Raw genomic sequence first — 5,808 nt, forward strand, 5'->3', positions numbered from 1 at the left:
CATTCATGAGACTCATAAAAACTGCTGGGGCATTCGTAAGACCGAATGGAACCACGGTGAACTCATAGTGGCCATATCTAGTGCGAAATGCGGTCTTGTGGATATCACTTTCCACTATTCTCAACTGATGGTACCCTGACTTTAGATCAATCTTGGAAAATACTTTGGCACCTTGAAGTTGGTCAAACAAATCGTCGATCTTGGGCAATGGATATCGGTTCTTGATGGTTACTTTGTTCAACTGACGGTAGTCCATGCATAGTCAGAGAGATCCATCCTTCTTCTTCACGAAGATGACTGGTGCACCCCAAGGGGATACACTAGGGTGAATGTGGCCCTTCTCTAGGAGTTCCTCAAGCTGAATCTTGAGCTCATTAAGCTCATTTGTGGTCATTCTATATGGTGCTCTTGAAATTGGTTCGGCTCCTGGAACAAGGTCTATATGAAAATCAATCTCTCTACGGGGCGGCATACCAGGTAACTTTGAAGGAAATACATCTGAAAATTCTCTAAGGATAGGATGGTCGTCAATAGATGGTTCTTTTTCCTCTTCCTCTTCTCTATCACTAATGGTGATGGCAAATAACTGACATCCCTTTCGCATGCTCCGCTTAAGCTGCATGGCGGAGATCATACGAAGAGACACGGGTCTCTGAATTCTAGTGATCACTATAGGAGAGCCATGATCATTCTCACACTCGATCCTTTTCAGGTGACAATCCATCTTGGCTCTGTGGGCATAAAGCCAATCCATGCCAAGTACAATGCCATATGATCCAAGTGGTGTAACTCTAAGGTCTACTAAGGTGGTGGTGTTACCAATCTAAAGCTGGCAACCCTTAACCTCTGATTCCACTGACACTCTAGCCCCTGAAGCTAATTCCACTTCCCAACTGACCTCTTGCCTAATTGCCACTAGCCCGCAACGCTCCACAACCAATGGAGATATAAAAGAATCAGTAGCTCCTGAATCAAATAATATAGATACACTGCTACCTCTGATCATACCTGCTACCTCAATAACCGTGACCTGATGCTCTGCCTGGCGGTTGTCAACCGCTACGAAGACCCTATGGGACTTGCCCATGTCCCCAACTGTCGGCTCTGATGCTACCATCCTCTGATTCCCTGCCATCTGACCCTGAGGACACTCTCTCGCCATGTGTCCCATGGCTCCACATGTGAAGCAAACGCCACGTGCCTGAAACTACATTCCCTGTGGTCTGGAGAAAGACTGTCCCCCTGTTCTACTAGAACCACTGTACCCACCTCTAGAGGACTGCTGAGTCCTCGCTGGAGGTGTGTAAGGAGCCTGAGATCTCTGATCTCGCCTCTGACCCTGTGACTGCCACTGCTTGGGCTTCGTACCCTGCTGACTCTGCGGAGGCCTTTGCCTCTGGTTTTGCTGTGACTGTTGCGGAGGAGGGGGTTTGGAGAACCCCGATGAGTTCCTGTTGTTACCTTTCCAATGGGGTTTCTGAAACCCATAAGTCTATGGTGAAGGGTTACAGTTCTGAAACTGATCCTTTGAGTCATGTGGTCTGGCCTGAATCTCCTTGGCTATCAAAGCCTTCTCCATGGCAACCTGGAGGCTCCCTGGAGCGGCCATTCTCACTGGTCCTGCTATGCCGGAATTCAATCCTCTGATAAATCGATTGACGAGAAGTTTTTCATCTTTCAGGTAGTCTACATAAGGTAAGAGTTCAAAGAACTTGTTCTCATACTGTGTCACTGTAAGACCCTTCTGCTGGAGGTCATGAAACTCATCCACCCTACGCTGTCTGAAATGTTCTGATAAATACCTCTCCCTGAATCTCTCTGTGAAAATCTCCCAAGTGAGGGTCTCTATCTCTAAGCCACACTTATATTCTTCCTGTCTCCACCATATGGAGGCTGTTCCTCGCAATAGGTGAAACGCTGCACGTGCTTTTAGATTGCTCTCATAAGAGCGCAATGCAAAGCACCTATCTAGGCTTAATAGCCATGCCTCTGCCTCTACCCCGTCGGTAGATCCCCCAAATGATGTTGGCTGAAGATGCATAACCTCTCTGATTAGATCCCCTGGATCTCGACGTGCCCTCTCAATATACACTGGTGCTACGGCTGGAGGTGGTGCTGGTAGGTGAATGGGTTCGGGCTCATGCCCAGCCTGACTCTCTACGGGATTAGGAGGTGGGCTCCTACTCCGTTCCCGTTCTACTGTTCTATGACTTCCTGAGTTCTGGTTCTCAACATTATGATCTACTGCTGGAAGCCTATCCTGAACTAAGCCAATCAGGTTCTGAAGAGCTACCAAGATGTCTCGGTTTGGGTCAACTGACTGCTTAGGAGGAGCTGCTGGGTTCACTTCCTGAATCGATTCCTCCCTAATGACCTCTTCGCGTGCCATGCGTTCACGCCTAGGGCCTCTACCACGTTTGCGAGCTTGTCGCGTAGTTGGAGGCATCCTCTTTAAGAAAATAAAATAAAATGAAATAAATAACTATTTTAGGAGAAAATATTTTAGCTAATTTAAAAATAAAAATAAATACAATTTAATTAATTAAATAATTATAGCGAAACGTAATGGAGTAAGGTTCCTAGTGTTGGCAACCTTGCTCTGATACCAAAATGTCATGCCCAACTTTTGGGCACGAACGGAATAAATTTTTTTTTTTTTAAATACTTAACTAATTAGCGACTTTCTTTATTAAAATATTGCAACTTTGGTTTGGTCTAAACTATATTTGTGTAAATCAGGTAATTAAATTCAATTTAGCGATAAGGTTAACTAAGTCATCTATGACCTAAATTTTCTCCCAAAAGGTTTAACACTAATCTTCATTAATAAATAATTAGAATCTCAAGTATAACGATTAATCTCGAATAGAAACGTTTTAAAATTTATCTTCTCTTTCTTAATCCACTAGGATTCTAAGTTTAATTACCCTCGTTGATAAAACACCTTATTAAAATAAATTCCCCGTAATTTAAAAATACTTTATAATCTTAAAACTTAAATGACCCTCTTGGCCCTACAAATAATATTGCTTATACATATTTTATGAGTCTAATCTATCAAGCATTAAAATCTTTTCATAAAATTTCTTCTACATTGTCCAATAGTTAGAAGAAATATACCAACTTAATTTTACATCTAACACATTTATTTATAATTAATCTACTTTTATAGGTGTATATATATATATATATATATATATATATACACATGTATTTATTCCCTTATATGATTTATCTAAGAATGTATTTCTAAAAAGGAATGGGGCTTTAAATTTTATTATATTAAGTTACCCCCCCTTTTTATTTTAAAATACCCACCCCTTATCTATCTCCCTCTCATTTTTTTAAAACAACCCCAAGAACTCAATGTCTTTGCCCTAACCCTGAAATTAGGGTTAGGGCGTGTGTGTGAACCCCCATTCTTAACCCCCTTTTTTTTTTTGTGTGTGTGTGGGTGTGTGTGTGGGGTTCTTTTTTGTTTCCCCTATTTTGCGTGCTTGTGTGTGCAGGAGAGTCGGCGGCCGCGGGAGGGGCGCGCAGGGCCGAACCCGAGCCACCCCCCACCTTATTTCCTTGCAAGCTTGATGGGTAACAGTGGGGAAAATAGGTTTTATTATTTTTTTTTGTTTAAAAAAAATGGCGAAGAGGGGGGAAGCGGAGCGGAGCGGCGGGGGTAATGCCCGCAGCGCGGGGCACCGCCGGCAGCGGACGGGGCCGCCCGCAGGCTGCGGACGTCACCGCCCGCAGTCTGTGGGTGCCGCAGGCTGCGGCCGCCGCCGCCTGGGTGCCGCAGCCCCCGCGTTAACAACGCACAGTCTCTTATTTTGTTAAACGTTTTTTTTTTTTGGTGTTTATTTCATTTTTCAAGCAATGTTAAAGCATTCAAAATTTTATAAAATGTTTTTTTAATACATTTATATATATATATATTTTTGTATGTATATATAATTTGGTAAAATAAAATGCATAAAGTTTTATGTTTGAAACTGGCAGATTTCTCATAAAAGGGATGTATATATATATATATATAATAAGGATATATATATATATATATATATATAGAAAGACTTAGCATTATATCAGTCCCCTCTCTTTTTTTTTTGTATTTTAAGAGTTGTAAATATTCCCCCTTTTTTTTATGAACAGAATTTTAAAAGGAAAATGAATAATATAAATATATATATATATATATATATATATATATATATATATATATATATATATATATATATATATATATATATATATATATTTGTGTATTACCATCTTCACTTATTTAAGTATCCTTTGAAAACATGCAGGACCCTATGATTTTTTTATTGCAGATTGAGTAATGAAGAAAAACATATTTTCTTTTCTTGTAACAAAATACTAAAACTAATTGCTAAATGTATTTTTTTTTGAAAGGAATAAATTACTATAACAATTTCATTTTCTGCAATAAATGGGGAGGATAAATGACTGTTTTTAAATAAGTTTACAGCAGCATGTCCAACTTTAAAGAAATATGGATTTACAACTAATATTAATTTCAGATTTCTCAAAAGTGCATCTATATATATTATTATTATTTTTTTTTAATGAAAACACATGAAGATTTAAATGCAACTAACACATTTCTTTCTCTTTTTGCAATACTACCAAAGTAGGGAAAAATACTATGTATTTCATTAACAGATGTAAATACAAATGAGCATGGTTACAAAGGGTTTTTTTTTTTTTTTTTTGAAATTAAAACAACTACATTTTCCTTTCCATGAAATAGGAATACATTGCTTTGCTTTTTGGAGAAATAAATACAACATTGACTATCTCTTTCTTTTACAAGCTAACATTGAATACATAATCCTCTTTTCTTGTAAATAACACAATCTAGCCCTTTTTTTTTTCTTTCCTTTACAACTCCAAAAGAGAATACATTGTCATATTAACTTTTTTTCTGCAACATAAACAGCAACATAGCTCTTTAATCCTTCTCTTCCCATCCCATGCAACCTGCAACAAAACACATCTTTGACCATGGAGAGCTCACCTCCTAGCCTAGGCTAACTAGAAGCCACCCCCGAACTTGAAGAACCAAGCACTAGACGGGTTACAAACAGGCAAACCCCACAACAAACATAGGAAGACACTTACATTCAAATTTCCCTTCCCAAGCTACACATTCACCACATTCATGGTGACTCTTCCATGGGTGGAAGTGGACCAAGTACCAATGGGGAGATTTGCAAGCCAAACACAACACAAGCCACCTCATGGCAACACAAATGTAACAAAATACTTCTACAATCCTTATGCCCCCCAAAAAGGCTCAAGGCCATATTTACTCCCCTTATGACCCCCAAATGCATACACAAGGCTATGCAACAAGGGTCACAAAGGACAACCTTGAGATCACTCTCCATAAGGAGAGCCTCTCACCCATGGCTATCATACTCCTTCCACCCCAAGATCTTCCTACCCTCCCAAGAGTAGGAGATCTTGGACACTCCCAAAAACAACATGAACACAAAACAAAACACATAGAAAAGAAAAACTACACATTCTTAACTTCAACAAAAACTTCATAAAACACTTTCTTTTCAAGCAACTCTTTCCTTTTCCAAAACAACATAAACTAACACATACAACATAACAAGAGGAGATAAGAAGGAACCAACCTTATCCTGCCAATAGGTTTGCTAAAATTAGTTGGGGATGAGCTGCCCAATTCCACACTAACTTTCTCCAAATTCCACCAAAAGTGCTATTCTCCTACTAACTTTTCAAAACAAGCATAATCTCCAAGAATGGAGAGTGGGTGATTAC

The sequence above is a fragment of the Cryptomeria japonica genome, chromosome 3, assembly GCF_030272615.1.
Source record: "Cryptomeria japonica chromosome 3, Sugi_1.0, whole genome shotgun sequence".
NCBI lineage: Eukaryota > Viridiplantae > Streptophyta > Pinopsida > Cupressales > Cupressaceae > Cryptomeria > Cryptomeria japonica.